Source organism: Pinus tabuliformis, chromosome 1_1 (assembly GCF_031772625.1).
Source record: "Pinus tabuliformis cultivar Carrire ecotype Pingquan chromosome 1_1, CPIR1, whole genome shotgun sequence".
Taxonomy (NCBI): Eukaryota; Viridiplantae; Streptophyta; class Pinopsida; order Pinales; family Pinaceae; genus Pinus; species Pinus tabuliformis.
In genome coordinates, this window is record NC_142297.1 from 697,203,851 (window position 1) to 697,222,773 (window position 18,923).

The following is an 18,923-nucleotide window of genomic DNA, read 5'->3' on the forward strand; positions in this document are numbered from 1 at the left end:
CTGAGATAGTATCCAATGTGCATTCATCTCTTGAGAAGTGCCGCATCAGCTTTCCAACAACCGTATAACAAGCGAATTTCATGTTATAGGCTTGTTAATTGATTCTATTAGGGTACCTTGTGCTAAGAGTCCCTTGGCTTCCTCCACAACCTAAATGATAGAGGCTTTCAGACAAGCCACTTCTGCGATTTTCTGCTCAATCTTACTAGTATACTGGGAAGCGGGATCTGGTAGTACCTTCTGAGTGGCAAAAATACTTCGTTTGAGCTCTCTATTGGTCGAGACAAGGTCAGTGCAGGCTACTTTGATGTGGTTGTAGCATTCCAAGAGAGTGCAGGCTGAGAAGTATTTCGGGGCATCTGTGACTATCTCTACGACCGAGGGCCATAGATCCTGGAACATTGCAGTAATTCGGTCGACATGATTTTGTAGAGCCTGTTTCTCCTAGAGGATATGATCTCATTCTACAAGAAGGGAAACGATTTGCCACTGATGTTGTCCATGTTCAACTACCAGAACGCCGTGCAACACCTCTGCTTATCGTGAAGCCAATTGAATGAAATTAAGCAATTGAGCCGACGACCAACCTTGGAGGTCATCAAGGGTCATAGTAGAGTGTTTAGGGAACTGACTCTGCAATGGTTGCCCACTGGAAAGTGATTTCTCAGATTTCCCTTGGGGTGATGCTTCTCTCTGCGAGGGTTCAATGGTAATAGAACTAATGTGGACTGGGGTGTAGTGCGATGGTGATGAGGGAGAGGGATCAACAGGTAGGGACATTGCGTGGATGGTTTCTAAATTCGGATTTTGAGGGGAAATAAACTGAATGGTGATCATTACTGGGCCTAATTCTAGTAGCAAAGACAACGAAGACATATGCTCAGACTTCGTGCTTGAAGGACGATTTGTAAGTGTCCCATTTGTATTTTCGGTAACTGAGCGGATAATGGAGTCTACCTCCATTTCCATTTCAGTACTGAGCAAAGTTCCAGATGGAAGTGCTGAGATGGTGGTGGAGGTGAAGGTTATTCGAGGTGAGGGATTGTGGGACCTTAGGGATACGGTGAAAGGGAAAGGTGGATTCTCTTCAGTGATGGGTGTGGTGGTGTGAGATTAGGTTTCTTCTTTGGTAAGATCAACAATTTGGGTAGAGGTGGTTTGAATCCTTTTCTTGGGATCGACGATGGTTTCATGGTAAGAAGTTGTATATTCAGAATTGTGGGTTCGAAATGAGAGTGAGGGCCCACTAAAGGAATTGAAGTAATAACAAGGCTACAGGTCAAAGAAACAAGTAGACTTAAATTGAGAAATTCAAAAAAGGTAAGAAAAGGACTTACTGAAGCCCCGAGGTTCTCTAGAGTTTCATTTAAGGACTGCATGTGTATCTCAAGTTTCTTGATGACTGGAACCAGTGTTTCCTGGGCTAGTCGCTTCATTGAGGCCGAAGGGGATTTTCCAGGTAGTGGCTAAGGCACCAATCCTCCGAACAAGTATATACGTTTCCCCTTCTGAACTTCTCAAGTAGTCCTAGCCTAGGAAGAGACTTCGTATGGAAGGCTTCTTCTGATAGCATAAAATTTTGGCCCACATTTGAAATGTGTTAGAGTTGACACACGTAGGCCGCACATAGGTGCTTCCATGACTTATGCCAAACCAGAAATCCTGCGAGTATAAATTGAGTAGCGCCAGTGGGACTCTTGGTCTGGCCTTAGTGACATCCAACATTTTCTTATCCAATCCGGCAAAAGTGACCTCATTGATTTCCTTGCTGTTGGGCTCCTCGAAGGTCTGCCATGGTAAATACCTGAGTGCAAGGGGCTGGTCTTCAGTAACCGTCGCCATCTCTCTCCCCTTTGGTGGGCACCATTTTCACATAGCTAAGGGGACAACGAGATATCCATATATAAAATGAGTGGCCCTTTTATAGACATATTCACAAGCATCGAAAAGTTCATTCAATAGAAAACTACACTAATTCAATTGTGTGCCTTGCACACAAGCTTCTGCAACTGAGATAGTATCCAATGTGCATTCAGCTCTTGACAAGCATCGAAAAGTTCATTTAACAAAAAACTACACCAATTCAACTGTGTGCCTTGCACACAAGCTTCCGCAATTGAGATAGTATCCAATGTGCATTTGCCTCTTGAGAAGTGCTGCATGAGCTTTCCAACAATCGTATAACAGGCGAATTTGATGTTAGGCTTGTTAATTAGTTCTATCAGGGCACCTTTACCACCATGATAAGTACCATACCTGATGTAGTAATTGTCATCACCTGTCTTCTTCCCCTGCTTGGAAGTATTCTGAAATGTAGTTGACACCGCGACTTCGACAACAGACAACCCTATAAGTCGGTGAATGTCAATGGCATGGATTGGTTATTCCTTGTCGAGCCATAGAGACCCTCCATGCATCCCGCTGATGAGGAATTTTGTGCATTGCATCGTTGCTTCTATAGTTCCGAATATTGGAAGACCCCGTAAATTCAACAACGTTGACCTCTGTAGTCCTCTGAAGTCTTCTCTAACTTTCGTCGACTAGCTTCCATCAGATTTGGTGACAACTTTTGTGTAGACTTCCCGCTTGAGTGCTGGAAAATGGAATGAGTTTGAGAGATCATTGTCTACAAGCACAACCTTATCATACTTGCCATAGAGATGCTCAGTTTTTGTAATTCTTGAGTCTGGTTCAATGTCTGGAACAAAGATTATGGTCTTCGTCATGGTTGCAGTGCGACGGTGATACACAAGGAACACTAGAGGCTTGAACTTGGGCTGGGAATAAGGGAAATTTGATATAGACTCCAAACTTGGCAATTCGACCACCTCAGCTTTTGATACTGAGAAGCTTATCGTTGCCATGCAAATTAAATAGAAAGGCTTGACATGACATTTTTTATTTGACCACTTAACTAATTAATACGGTAACTTTCCCTACTCGATCCCAACCATGGCAACAATAATGACGGCTAGTCGGACCTGACTCAGATGACGCAAAAACTGAAAAAGGAGGGTGTGAATGATGGATAATTATGGTGCTATGATGGCAGGCGCCTAGAAGTTGATGAACGGATCATGCGAGGGATATTATGGGAGAGATTTAGCTCAAATTTGAATTGACATAGGGAATTATTACTAATTATTATGGATATGACGACTAACACGTGCGACTCCTCAACCACGAACGGTTGTGGAGGGGTAAAGCTACTTACGCAATTGAAAGAACTAATGGAAATTTACTCATGTCCGAATTTGACTGGAACAACTGACTAACTAAATTAACTAACGCAACTAATAGACTAAAAGAACTGACTCTGACTAAGTAAATTAACTGATGCAACTGACAGACCAAAAGAATTCATTGACTCTACCTAGGCCTACCGATGATCCACTTTCGGAGATCAAATCATTTTGATGTAGAATGGTTGAGCCATGGAATGGTTTCAAGCGTGCAACATTCATCCATCCAGGCATTAGGACTCCATCCAATTGTGCGAGCTTAACAACTCTTGATTCTTTCACTTCCGCAACTATGAATGGTCCTAACCAATGCATTTTTAGCTTTCCAGGAAACTTTAAGAACTTACTGTCATATAGCAGAACATGTCCTCCAACTGTAAAATATTTCCGCTTGATGTGCTTGTCATGCCATGCCTTCTACCTCTGCTTTTCGACAATTTGGTGGAAGTTTGCCAGAAACCTAGCTTCGTCCAACTCCCAGAGTTCTTCCAACCATTTTGGAATTGATTCATCCTCTGTCATGCGAGTGGCCTATGTAATAAAAAGGTTGGGGATGGTAAACTCGACAGGTACTACAACTTCTCATCCATACACTAGCTGGAAGGGTGTATACTTGTGTAAGCGCTTGACGGTTGTATGATAAGCCCTTAATGTACCTTACACCCGTTCGTCCCAATCGTCTCTATTGGTCGAGCATATCTTGGTGAGTCCCCTCTCTAATATTTTGTTAAAAGCTTCCATAGTACCATTTGCTTGAGGGTGATATGGGTTGCTCTTATGGTGTTGCATCATAAAGTTTTGCAGTAATGAAGCGGTCGTCTCATTAATGAAATAGCTCCCTTGGTCACTGGTGAGGCTTCGAGAGCACCCAAATCGAGTGATCATAATCTCGAACATGAATCTAGCGACATTGTCTGCAGTGCAATCTTTGACTGGTGCAGCTTCAGCCCATTTGGTAAGGTACTCTGTGTCTGGTGTGTGAGTGACGCGTTGGTGGGTTAATAGGTCCCACAAAGTCGACTGCCCATTTCTCAAAGGCCTGGAGTGCTTGTACTGGTTGCAAAGGAAGTTCATCCCGGTGCTATGGCTTTTCAACCCTTTGACAAATGTGACATCTCTTGGCGTACTCCTTTGTGTCTCGGAAAGGTGTGGACCACCAGAGTCCTGCCTGCAGCAGTTTCCTCGCGGTGGCCTTCCCACCAATATGCCCACCTGCAAGTCTTGAATGATAATCCCACAATACATCATGTCTTTCATGATCAAGAATACACCTTCAAAATATCTGATTAATTGGTAATCTGCAGCGCGAACCACCATGTGCCTTCGTTTTATTGTTGTGTACCCCTATGGGCATTTACCTGTAGCTAGAAATACTGTAATGTCCTCCAAGTAGTCTGGGATGGCTTCGACTCGAAATAGATCAACATCTGGCCTTTGATCATCCACTAACCCTCCTTCTTCGCTTAGCTCTTACTGGGGAAGTTGATCAGGGCCCACGTTCAGTCTTCTTGGCTTGATGATTACTTCAAATGTGAACTCCTAGCACAATATAAGTCATCTACAAAGCATTCCTTCAAGTACAGGCTTGTTCACGAAGAACTTCAGGGCAGAATGATCAGTGAACAATTTGAATGGACCCCACAGAAGATAGTGCCGTAACTTTTGTAGCGAATACACCATGGCAAGCGCTTCATGCTTAGTCGTGGTATAATTCCTTTCTACTGTGGACAATTTTCTACTAGCAAAGTAGATGGGGTGATCAATATTTCCATCTCTGTGCTGAGCCAAGATGGCCCCCAAGGCGATACACGATGCGTTAATATGAACATGAAATTGCTTGTTCCAATCTGGATAAACTAGGATTGGTGCACTTGCCAATTTTTACTTCAGTACATTGAAAGCAACTTCACATTCAAATGACCATGTGAACCTTTCGTCTTTCTTTAATAGCTTCTCTAGTGGTGCAGTGATCGAGGCATAGTTGTGGATGATCTTCCTATAATACCTTCTGTGGCCAAGGGTGGATCTTAGCTGTTTAAGACTCGTTGGCACGGCCATATTCAGGATCATTGTGACCTTAGCGGGATCAACACATACTCCCTCTTTTTAGACTATATGGCCCAGAAGTGTTTCGAAAGGGACAATGAATATGCACTTTTTCAGGTTTAGGGAGATCTGTAGCTCTTTACAATGGTTAAACATAAGTTGGATGGAATGTTTTTTAGTAAACTGTAGACTGTCCAGTGATCCATGTAAACCTCTAGAAACCTGTGAATATAATTCCTGAAGGCAACGCTTACAATTCTTAAGAATACTGCTCGCACATTCTTGAGTCCGAAAGGCATGACATGGTACACATAGGATTGCCATTCAGTGGTGAATGTGGTTTTCTTCTTATCTTTCTTTGCAATCCGGACTTGGTGGTAACCAAAGAATCCATCTGTAAAAGAGTAAGCTTCGTTTCCTACCACATTGTCTAGAAATTCATCACCAAAAGGGGTGGGGAAGGGATCATGAACACAGGCATTGTTCGACTCTGGTCGTCCACACAGACTTGAATTTCTTCACCATCCTTTTTGTCCTGTATAACAATTGGACCAACCCACTCAGCATCGTCAATTGGGAAGATAAGCCCTGCTGCCAACAACTTGTCTATCTTCTTCTTCACCTTCTCTTAGGAGATTGAAGATTTCCTTGGTACTCTGCTCATCCTTGTAATCTCCAATCGAAGCTAACTTTGGCTTCTCACCAGTGTCAATGTTATGTTTCTGCAACTTCAAAAGTAGTAGCTGCAGACCATTGGTTACAGGCCCATCTTCAACACTTTTTTCCCCCTTAGTTTCCTTGAATATCAGATGTCTCAATTCCTCCAAATCATCCTCACCTAGGCTCCTGTTCTATCTTTCCATAGGCTACGCCTTCATGGAATTTGGATTCATATATATGCTCAAAGCTGTTCAAGTCTATACATCCCTCTATCAACTACCCTACCATGAGAAAAACCCTTTTAATGGCTTGTAAAGCAGTTTTGATCCTTTCGTCACAATCTGTGAAGGAAAAGTCGTTGATAAATTGAGTTGCCATACGGTCTCAATCACCAGTCTATCTTCTTACCTTGCCTTCGGAAATGTCCCTAGGGTGTGTACAAAGTTGTGCACTCGTAAGTCCTCTGGAAGTCCTTCCCTGATCCATCTGGTCCTACAATCTTGCAGGTGTTTCCAAGGTTTAGAGCTTCCCCGATACTTAATGAAGTTTTGTGGGTAGTCCTTTGAATAATTGAATCTGATTCTCTCTATTGTCTTAATCTCCTGCCATTCTCTGAGGTGGTTGTGGTGAGATCCCTACTAGCATGTTGGTGTCACTTGTAAGGCGACATCCAGTAAGGGAACTTGTGCACTTCATAGACAGTTGCATCAACTTCATTAAGAAGGTCATTAACAAAGTCCATGCCATTGAAAATAGGGAATTCTTGTACCTTAGTACCAACCCAGTTGATATGATGGATCATGGCGCAGCGCCTGGTGTTGATCTCGTGTTCGCCCTGCTGCGAGTTATCCCATGCATCCTCATATCCGACCTCCAAGCTCTGAATGCTGCTCCGGCTAATCGATCCTCTTGTTGTTGGATTAATATAGTCTTCTCTTCTTCCTGTCGTCAGTTGGTATTAATGATCCAACAACTCAGGTTCTTCTCTGTCATCTACTAGCTCAGTGAACCTTGGTTGTTGGTATGGGTCTAGGGGTTGGATCACCATAACTCCCTCCACTTCAAAGGTCATCAACGCCTTCCTTAGATCGATTATCGTGTAATTCTCAAAGGCCTAGTCTATTACAAGCAATGTCGGATAGGGGTCTTTGTCACCCATAATACTATTACTTCAAATTCATCATATTTTTCACCCCTTGCTATGTCAACTTCTACATCTTCTAGTCTTCCAACTGGGAGTATACAGTATTGATTCGGCATGCGTAGTTGAATTGGAGAGAACACCAACTTCGACTTTCCCAAGGCTTCCGAAGTTTTCATCGGCAGGATATCCACATTCAAGCCTAGGTCTAACATTGTATCCTTGATCTGAAAATTCGCAATCCGAGTATCAATCCGGAACTCCCTCTCTATTCTCTTCTTTTTCCTGTGCACCTTCCTAGAGTGCCTTCAAGTAAGTTGGCAGAAATGAATCCTTCCTTGACTGCCCCATCCTTGACAGCAACTTTAAGATTTTCTTGCAACTATCTAAGCATTTGATCTTCATTCACAATTTGCAGAAATGGCCTGAACCATTTTGTTATGGGTCGAGTATTGAGTTGTGATAGGTTCGGGCTCCTAGGTTTTGAATACCTTGGCTGTTTTCCTTGGAGCACACTACTTAGAGTCAATTTGTTAAAAGTTTGTGCGACTTCTTTGTAGTACTGCTTCTACTGATAAGAATTGTATGAGCGCTTTGGTGCGATCGGTTTTATGATTCTTGGTTGTTTAGCGGCTCCAAAGTTAGCTCCATTCTTCTTCCCTCCTCAGGTGACTATATTAATGTTTGAGAGGGGAGCTGTGTCTTAGGTACCCTTGGTTCAATATTGATTAAATTTGCTCCCCTTTGGCAGTTGCACTCTTCCCATTTGGAAATCAGCTCTGGACAATATTCTGTCACATGTGTGTTGACCCTGTGCTAAGAGCACCAAGGTCTTCTGGGTAGCGGGCAATGCCTTACGACATGCCCCCCGATCATAGTTGTAGCAATGGATCGAACCTCTGCCTCCTGTTCTTCCCCCCCTTGTTCCTCCACCTCCTTGTCCTCGAAGAGTCTCATTGATCTGATAGGCAGATCGATCCAATCGATTAGCTAGGGTGTCTAGTGCTCTACACTGATCAGTATGGTGAGTTGGCGAGCCACAAAATTCACAAAAAGTGTTGTTTGGAACATTCGAATATTTTTGTAGAATTGGACAGATGCGAGGGAGATGTCCATACATTCTGTATATTTTGTAGTGTTCTGTTGGTAATGCACTCTACTGGTTCGGAAATGCATGGAACTGAGTGCGCCCCTTGTATAGACCTTGCGTACCAATCTATGCAACTCCAGCGGCAACTAAATATATGGGCAGTCTCGTCGGTACGGAGGGAGTGCTTGGGCCTCACAACGTTGGGCAATCCGTGGCGTGATGCCCCTTGATATGGCAATTGGTACAACATACATATAATCGAGCCAGTTGTAGGTCCCTCAGCTTCTCTGTCAGATTTGCAATCTGGTGTTGTAGTCCTACGATATAGGGGTCGTGTGAGGCTATCCCCCTAGTACTCATCTGGGTGTTTAGCCATAGCCTCAATTCGAGTTTCTTGCTCCAGGGCATCTTGCAGAGTATCAATCTTTTGTTGAGTCAATGACGTGCGAGTAAGTGGTAACAATGCTTTAATGAACCAATCTCGTTGATGATTGGGGTCAATTGGGTAGCTCAACTTACTAATCGCATCTTTAAACCTTTGCATTAGCTCCCAGGCAGTTTCTCCTTCCCACTGCTTGATTTCCCATAACTTAGACAACCCATGCTGGTTGGTCTGGGGAAGCTTAAATTCCTGAACAAACTCTCGTTTGACTTCATCTACTGTTGGATTTTGTTGTAATGTAGACCATTTGATGAACCATCTCAATTCTCTCTCTCAAAGAGTGGTTTGAAATTCAATCAACTTTGTAGCATCTGGTGTCTAGCCAGCCCTTTAGATAGCTTCACATAGGTACCAATGCTTCTCTACGTCCTCATTCCCCGCCATGTTTTATTGACCTTCTACAAGGAGAATAAATCCTTGAGAATCGGGTTGTGATGATCCTTGGAGACTTGTATTACTATTACTATTTATACTGCTAATGGTACCAACTTTGTAGGTGGCATGCACACTGTGAACCTTTATGACTTTGATTAACTTAGACAAAAATTGGTTAGGGTTGTGATAAAGTACTAGGGGAAGGTTGGGGGAGGTACTACCTGAGCTGCTGGGTAGCAAATCGCTACTCATGGGGGACACATCATCATCGGAAAACAACCTTATCATGGTAGTGTGCATGTCATCATTCAGACCTTCCTTGGGACCTGCAAAGTCCATTCCATCTCGCGTTCCCATCTCTGTTGACAGAATGGAGTCTCTATAGCTTCTTTGACCCTTTGTCACTATGGTTGTCTTGGCCTCTCCTAGTGGACCAACTTCCACTCTAGCATTATCCCCACCTCATGCAACTTTAGCCGACTTCTTTCTCTTTCTCATTCCTCTGGACTACCTAACACCGCTCCTGCTTGGTGTAGCTCTCTTTGCCTTCTATCAATCTCCTGTAGAGCTCTCTCCCGCCATTCTTCAACTATCCACGCTCTCCTTCGTGCCCTCAAATATTTGGCCTTTCGGAAGTCATCCACATCCATTTCTTCAATATTTTCATAGCTCCCAGTCAGGTAGCATCCCTCCCCTTAGGTCCTTCCCCCAGTACCAGGGCTTTAAGCTGCCATGGGTGGGTTCTGGAATACCAACAAGTTCTCTTCTACCATCAGAACCTTAACCCACAGTGGAATTTCCTTCAATAGTCTTCCCTGCAACCCCGACTTGAACATGACCTCAGCCTTAGAGAAGGACTGATGACCCTTCGCAGCAAACTCAATAATATACCCCTCTAATGTGGTTTGCACCCAGAAATATATAGCTTGCGTCAGATCTGTGTCAAGTCGATGTAGTTCAACAAGATCTACTTGAGTCCAGGTATGAAGGGATCGACTCTATCCACTAGTCTTTTCTTTTATTTGCAATATTTGCAACCAATTGTAGAGCTCCTCTGGAAACTTGCACCAGAAGATCTCGTATTGATCACTTGCAGGTTTCGCGTACAGTATTTCTTTCTTCAACCGCTTCACACTTGAACAACAAAGTTGAGCTTGTTGAGATGCAAACCGATCTACTTTTTCGTGCCACTAATCTTGCAGCTCATTAAAGATTCTCGACACCATATTCTAGACCCCTTTTGAATTTATCAAGTCCGAGCAATGAAACCATTTGTTGGTGGAAAATGATGAATGGGTTGAGATCTTGGGTTCAAGCACAGGGACCAACAAAGGCTTCGTCATAGTGTAGCGTAACACTGACATTTTCACCCTATTCAGGAAGAATAAGGCATCTCGCGTGCTGTGACCTAACTTTGTTAAAGCAGTGGAATCCGCTGTCGAGAGAAACCACAGGGAGGCTATCAACACCCAGTAAACCCAAAACTAGAACATCAAAGGTGCAATCATGATAACTCAAGCATTCAAGAAGAAAATATATTGTGCATGTGCAGTCATAATAAAAATTTAAAAGGCCACATCAAGTCACACACGAAGATTCTCATATAACCCTGTAACTCCCATTAATTTCAACAACATTACAACAATACATCAGGCTCAAAGGCCTCATTGACAGAACATAAACTAACATAACAAGATATTACATGAGCAAGATAAGATGGAATAGTGCGGGCTCAATAGGCTCTGCGACAACATTTTAGTGTACTCCTTGCTTCTCTTCTCCTGGCTTTTCCCTTTGGCCTTCTTAAACCCTGCGCTCGCTTGGACTACTACGTCTCCCTCAGATGCTCTGCCTTTTCCCTTTTTCGACTGCCTCAGTTGTTTGGTTGTGTCTACTTTCTCGGTTGTTAGCGTTCCTTTTAGCTCAGTTGCGATTGCTTGAGTCCTGATTTCTCTGGCCAATCCTCCGCAACTGCTAGTCTTTGGCGGGTCCCTTCTCCTTCTCTGACTGTCTTCTTTGCGACTTCCTGACGGTTACCTGTTGTCAAAATGTAGTCAATCTTCAAGACATGTCACAACTTAGCTCTCAAAACTAAGGACCCAACATGTTGAAGATTTTAGCTCGATGGTACTTGTTATCCACAACCTGTGGGTGATAACCATAGGAGAAAATTTTCTCCTAGATGGTCCTCAGCCGACTGTTAGTAGCCCCTTGCAGCCACCAGATAGCTCGATGTGCCACCATCTCCACCACCTGAGCCAGTCATTATGATTCCTCGCCCATCTATTATGATTGCATGTTTGAAGTTAGGCCTTCCAACCCCAAAGGTATGGCTTTCATTATGTAGTTGGATAATTTTGCTTACTTATCATGGACCCTTCTAGGCATGGTTAAGTCGGGGGATTCAATAGAAAGAATAGTTTTCATTTGTACTCTTGTCCCGTTTTCCAATTTGGTGGTTAACCTTATATCTTAGTCCCGTGGGATCTCTTTTATTGGCTACTAGCTTTAGGGGTGCCACTATGTTATACACCATTTTGTCACATTAGCCCAAAATGCTTAAGAAAATGATCAATCAACATCTTTGGACACCTTTTCATAATCCCTTTGTAAAGACCTAGGCATCATATCTCCAAAAAATTTGAGTTTCTGGGTCTATCTACTCAAAAACCATGCTTTTTGCCCTAGCGCACAATGTATCCCTGTCCACTTGTTTCAAGTTGCATAACTGAGTATTAGCATTGATTGATGCATGTTGCTCCATTTTGCAGGTGTGCTGATTCTAGAATTTCGGGAAAATTAAAAAATATTTTTGAATCTTCTCCTTCCAGAAGCTTCTAAGGTGGTTTTAACCATTTACCATGGATAGAGATCTCGAATTCCTATCTGATCCTACTCTAGTGATCTTATCTCTTATCCCTTGAGCTTATCCTCCCTCATAAGTGGATCTCAAGCTTAGATTGGTAAATCCTAAACTACCACTTTCACCCTATAAATTTACTGCCTCCCATAGAGTCTGGGTTGGCTTTTGGAGATTGCTAGTGCCCTCATGCTGCTGCTTTGAGCTTAAGGAATCATCATCCATTTGCATTAGGGTTGAGTGTGAAGGTTTGATTTGTGGCAAGGAAGGACAAGATAATTGGGGAGACATCTACAAAGTCAGCTTCTATATATGGTTGTAACTCTCTCCTTTATTTATTAATACAAAAAGCACTCTGTTTTCCTATACTTGTGTCATGTTGATGCTTATGTATTTCAATGCCATGTTGACTCATTGAATAGAGATATTGGATTATGCTATGTGGATATTGTAGTTCCTTTGCTTGTTTTAGTCATTGTTGCATGTTCCATTTATAGTGCGTGGAGTTAGGATTGGAGCTTACAAGCGACGAGAAGAAGAGGACATACTACGGATTGTAGGTAGGTCTCTTTTCTGTATCCTAATCTATTGAAGGAAAACTTAGATCTTTTTGTCCTCTGTTGTTCTAGATCAGACTACTAGAACTAGGGAGTTCATTTTTGATTGCATAAGTGAATTTTTCGTATACAAATTGGCAACCATACTGGGGAAAGATATTTCCCTTAGTGGTTCCCTTGGCCTTAGCATTTTTTCACCTTTAAAAGCAACCTTAATTGACTTATTTAGATAGTAATTGACCCCGGGAAAACAAAATTTTGAGCTTGGTTTGGTTTCTTGTGTTGTATTTTGACCAAACATGACCCAATGCACTCTCTGTTTTCAGATAGAATGCCCCAACACTACCTCTCCTCTCTGAAACTGCATTGTAATGCACCGGTGTCCGTTCTGCACCCGTGCTAAATCTATAGGATGCAAAAATTTGCATTCCTTTGCCTTGCTCCTTATCTTGCTTTGGTCCAACAAGTTTTTCTTGAGTCTCTGAGTTTGTCTATGTCTCTGAAAAGCCATCATAATGTTTGCATTTGATTTTATTAGCCTTTGATGAGAATTTCTTTGGTTTTTTCTTCCTTCTTATCAATTAGGATTTTGTAAGCATTTGGCTTGATTATTGATTGGTTTGAAGAAATTTATATTACAGTCATATTCTGTGTGATTTCTTTTATCAATGATCTAGCTGCATCTTAGTTTTCATTGCATTTGAAGATTAAGAGGAAAGAAAAGAAAAAATATCATTATTTGCATCATATAGGGTTTTGAATTTAAATTGGAGCAGTTGCATTAAAATATCTACTTAGGAATCTTTGTTTGCTGCATTATTCTTTGTTTCTTCCCTCCCGTAGATAGATTTTCATTGAAAATAAAAGAGTTCTTGTTATCATGCTAGATTGCATTATAGGGAATTCAAGTGAACTCGTTTGGTGAGGCTTGAAACTGAAACATAATCAAAGATCAACTCTAAAATTTATTCAATCAATCTAAGGAGCATTTGGAACATCAACAAATGCACATAGAGGTCTAGGCTATGTGAAAATTCCAAAACTGAAATCCTATTACAACAATTGGAATTTATTTTTCTGATTGTTAATTATTATAACAATTTATCTGCTACGACAAATATCAAATAAATCACATTGCAATCTTCACAAATAAAATACTGTAGAAATAATAGCACTGGAAACTGAGAAGATACTAGCACATAATAAAAATGACACCGTTATTTTTTACAATTGTCCCCGAAAAAACCCAACTTGGGAAAACCAGTGCAGTAGTGAGGGTTTTATTATTATGTAGCAGTGAAAATCTGAGTACAATCTATGGATGCCCAACGAGCAATCCAAACAACAAGAAAATCTGGGAAAAATTATTTTAAGGAAATTACCTCTCTTCCACAAGCAATCTCGACACAACTTCCTTCAGAAAACTCGGCCTCCTTGACCCTCTACATCAACCTCTATGCTACTCTGCGCAGACTCTATGATGTCAAGCCTCCAACCTGCCTCTGATGAAGTCGTTTTGCTTGTCTCTACTAAGGAAATCGCCTCTTTGGCACTTTGGACCCTTTGTCTGGCCTCTGGAACTGAGAACGAATTTCTCTCTAGCAAATCAAACTACTTTTCTGAAGCAACTGCGCAGTGCTTTGCGTTGCCTCACTGGGAATCACTCGGCCTTCTTGCTGTTGCCTCTCCATATCTGGAAAACTTTCTCTGGATCACTATAGTAGCCCCTCACTATCTTTGCTCCCTCACTGGAGCTCGAACTCTCCGGCCACTGACTATTGCTACTCTGGAAAATCAAATTCTCTAAGTGACTCTAGTGCCATCTCCATCACCACCTTGACCCCTTCTTATATCTTTCTGTTGGGACTCCAATGGCGAAGGTTAAATATCAGTCGATGGCTTAGATAATTTCTGGATCGATTTGTGTGAATTTCTAGAGAATTTGTTAATCTAGGTTGTCATTGATGTCAATATGGCACTAGCCAAGATGGAAAATATTGTTGAGATGCCTGGTTCCAAATGATGATGTCATAACTCTTGTTTAATAAGAATGTCATCAATTAATATGTCAAGTCACTAATGAAGAAGTCTTAAGAAGTGCCAAGTATTTAGAAGCCTTTGATGACATATGGAGGATTACATTTGATGATGTGATTTTCTTGACAAATGACCACAATTGATGATGGCACTTGATGAGGTCTTGATAACATGGTTGGAAGATTATTTTGGAGTTCTCCTAATGAACTAGTATATGATAACATTGTTTTTGCGTCATGCTACATGGATGTTGCACTCCTACATAGTGACTCTATGATCCTATGATGACATTGATAACAATGAAGAAGTCACGTTGTTCCACACATTTCTCATGTTGTCCCAAACATTTTATGCATAAAATTTAAGGACAGTCACAAAGATAAATTAACCTTGGAGGCATCCTTTCAAATGGATCCCAGATCATCTTAAAGAGGATTTTTTCTTCTTTCTAACGAGCCTTTATTTGCCCTGAAACTCCCAACAGTTTGTGAGATATTGAATTTTTAAGTTAAGGAAATTATTCCTAGTAGTGGGCCGACCTACACTCAGTCATACAAGTCGGCCTCACTTCAAATAGACGTGTCCCTTCAGTTATAAAGAAAATATCTATAAATAGAGGTCTAAACACTTCATTTTGATTAGCAATTCGGGCAAGAATTCAGAGATACAAAGTACAGGAGAAGACAAAACGCTGAGGAGAACAAGGAGACTATTGTTTAGGACGAAAAAAGGGATAATTCTATCTGGGCATAAAATCTTGGTTGAAGCTGTCGTATTTTTCGTGGTCGAAACTATTGTAGTTATCGTTGTCGAAGCTGCCATGGTCGAAGCTGCCGTAGTTGCCGTGGTCGAAGCTGCCGTAGTTGCTGTGGTCGAAGCTGTCATAGTTGCCGTGGTCGAAGCTGTTGTAGTTGCCATGGTCGAAGTTGCCGTAGTTTCCGTGGTTGAAGCTGTCGTGGTCGAAGTTGTCATAGCTGTCATGGTCGAAGTGTTGATTTATTGGGATTGGACAAATAAAGCTTGTTGATATCTTCTCTTGAGAACATAATAGGGCAGAGTTTGAGAACTTTGTGAAGTAGCATATTGAAGATTTGTGGAGATCATTGAAGACCATGATGCATTGAAGCCATCATGAGGTGACCTTGAAGAAGTTTTGTTTGGGTAACGTGAAGAGCAGTGGTGACACCTTCACGTGAAGAACAAGGTTGTCATTGATGATGTGACGTGGAGACTAAGTGAAGGCGTAGCTAAAGATTGATAGGGTTTGTTGAAGAAGACAATGGGAGTCATGAAGTATAACCAAACATATCTTGATGAAGTAAAGCTAAGGGTTGGAGCCTCAAAGACACAAGGTTGGTGCCTTGGAAGATAGGGTTGGAGCCCTAGAGGTTGGAGCTTCAAAGAGACAAGGTTGGTGCCTTGGAAGATAGGGTTGGAGCCCTAGAGGTTGGAGCCTCAAAGAGACAAGGTTGGTGCCTTTGAAGATAGGGTTGGAGTCCTAGAGTTTGGAGCCTCAAAGAGACAAGGTTGGTGCTTTGGAAGATAGGGTTGGAGCCCTAGAGGATAAGAGTCCTCAAGAGACCAGGTTGGTGCCTGTACCAGAGATAGGGTTGGAGCCCTAGAGGTTAGTGCCTCAAAGTGACAAGGTTGGAGCCTTGGGAAGTCCAAGTCGGTGCTTGGCAGAATACAGGTTGGAGCCTGGGGAATTGAAGATCGGTGTCTTCATCTAGGGTTGGAGCCCTACATATATTGTACTTGATTTATTGTAAAGAAGAAATGAATAAAAGCATTTATTCTTATTGTTCATTTTGTATTTTAAATATAAGTGATCTAACTGGTAAAAGTAACAATTGAAAAGAAACATTGATTCACCCCCCCTCAGTATTTCCAACAATTGGTTTCAGAGCCAGTACCTTCACTCAAACTCTCATAGCTTGAAGGTTCATCATTAGAACACAAATGGCGAATTCAAGGAAGAAAGTCTCCAATCCTCCTAAAGATGTGTCTCCCTCAACCACTAAAATTGAAGTCAATCAATTTATGAAGGCTCCATTGTTCAATGGAAACTTTGATATATGGGAGGCAAGAATGAGGAATTTCTTAAAGACTCAAGGCATTGTAGTCTGGAAATCGGTGTTTGTTGATAACATGATAGATGGAGAATCCAAGGAACATAATACAAGAGCAATGAAAGCAATTTTGAATGGGCTACTTGATTCTATGAAGGCAAATTTTGAAATGTTTGTCAGCAAAGGCATAGCCGCCGCATATGGGATAAAATTCATGATCTTCACTCAAAAGGAGCATTGACAATGATCTCTAGTCAAGAAAATGATGGAAAACAAGAAGGAAATCCAGAGCCCATCAAGGAAGCTGAAGATAAGAGTGATAACATCAAGGCTAAAGAAGATCTAGGAGATGAAGAAAATGAAGAAGATTGTGAAGAAAATCTCCTCACTAAACTTATGGCTGCCATAGAAGAGATTAACAATTTGAAAAAGGAAAATGAGGAACTTAAGAAGAAAGCGCAAGTTGTTGACCAGGACAAGACAAGGAAGGAAGTTGACCTTTTCAAGCTTCAAGTACAAGAAAGAGATGAGAATCTCGCCAAGATTAAGGAAGAATTTCATCAAAACAAAAGAAAGCATCATGAAGAAGTCATATCTATGAAAAATTAATTAGATAAAGCAAAGAAACGGGAATATACCTTGTCAAGCCACCTTGAACAAAGGCACAAGAGTTTGAAGAAACTTGAAGGAGAGATTGTTCGATACAAGGAAGAGGTCTCCTCCCTTAGATCTCAACTAGAAGAAGCAAGGAAACAAGCACAAGGAGCTGAGAAGGTGATGGAAGCTTTGACATTCATAGAAGGACAAGTTGATGAAGCAGAAAAGGAGAGAAACACCATGATATGCCAACTAGAAGAAAGGATGATGACATCACCAAGTTAAAATAAAAAATCACTTTGCTTAAGGCCCAATCGTGTGAAGTAACCAAGAAGAAGGAAGAAATGGTGATCTGAAAATCACTTGTGAGTGAGCTTAGTTAATGAATTATGAATGAAGGTATTACAAACTCATGTGCTAGTGTGTGTCTATGTTATTTTAGGCAACAGATTGATCAAATTGCAAAATACACAGACACTGGAAGAATGGAAAACAGTAAGAGAAACACAGTAAGCAAATGCAAGAACACAAAATATTTAATAAGGAGTTCACCCTATCCTTCGGGGCTACGTCTCCTGTCCAACTTTCAATGGTTGCCTTATTTTATTGTGTCTTTAAAGCAAAGATTTACAATGAGGAGCTCAATTTGAGTCTCTTGAAACAGATAATGCTTGGTAGGGTGGTTCTTAGATTCCCCAAGCCACTAAAGTGCACAGACTCTTTTCCTTTCCAAGTCTTGAGCTCTTTGGTCTTTAATAGAAGGAGCCCAATGTGGTGCTCAATTCTCGACAGTTCCTCACAGGGATTGCTTGAACCTCTCAAGCCTTTTGTCTGCTCGATGCTGCCTTAGGTCAGCTCGGCTTTCTGTGTTTTGCTTCTTGCTTCATTGTGTTTTCTTTGCTCTCGCTCTCTCTATCTTTGTTCTCGTCTTCTCTCTTGTTCTGTTCTCTGTCTGTTCATGGCTTAAAGCCAATTTGTCGCTGACCGTTCGCTTCCTTTTCCGCCCCTTCAGATCGCCTGGTGCTGTTTGTTTGGAGTTCCCTGCCTCTACGTGATCGCCAACGTCCACAGGGAGGTGGCCACTTGTACTCTCACGAACTGCGCCAGCTCTTCCTCAATGGTTCGGTACTTCAGTTACACTGTGGAATGACTCATCCACCAACTCAGTGGTCAAATCGGACTTCAGACTTTTATATGCTGTGGCTTAATTCCCCTGTCAAATCTGGTTTCTCCATCGTGCGCAATCTCCGCCGTCAGATCTGGAGCACCCAAATCCTACGGTGTTTACTCATTTTGTGTGGTTGACTTGCTCGACTTTTAGCGCGCGATGAGAGGCGGTTTTCTCTCTCATCCACCGGACACGTGTCGTGCGCTGAATGGAATTGCTCGTTTTCTGCCAAATCCGCTTACCACCCAAAGATGCCTCCGATATACCGCCGGTTTTGGAGCGCGGGACCCACCTTTCGCCTTAGCGCTTTCCCTACGGTTTCCCGACTTCCCATGCGACCGAGCGCTTCGGGGCTTTTCCTTCTCGAGGGGTTTTGCCCAGCGATGCGCAATCAGAAATGGCCTCCGTTTCCCGATCCGGGCTTCCCAACTGCCAGTTTTGCCTCCTGCGCGGTCTCCATGGGCCTCGGTCAACGCGCTTTGACCGAGGTCCTCGTCGTTCCTTGCTGGCTGCAAACTGCCACTGTCCAGAGGTCTTCCTGATCGCTCTTTGTTCATGAATTTTGAAGTCTGTCCTGATTTGATACAGTCATGGCACTTTGATAATTTTTCATGGATCCAATTTGGATCACGGCCTTCC

At 42.2% G+C, this 18,923-nt stretch overlaps 1 long non-coding RNA gene across 4 annotated transcripts in view; it reads left to right on the forward strand.

Annotated features, from left to right (window-relative positions):
* LOC149215380 (uncharacterized) overlaps positions 1–18,923 on the forward strand; it is a 300,173-nt gene that overhangs the window by 112,309 nt on the left and 168,941 nt on the right. The window contains exon 4 of one of the 4 annotated variants that reach the window (XR_016250476.1): positions 12,354–12,419. The exons of the other annotated variants lie outside the window; for them this stretch is intronic. This is a non-coding gene — a long non-coding RNA (uncharacterized LOC149215380). Of the gene's footprint in view, positions 1–12,353; positions 12,420–18,923 lie in introns of those variants that run through there. 4 annotated transcript variants of the gene reach the window in all.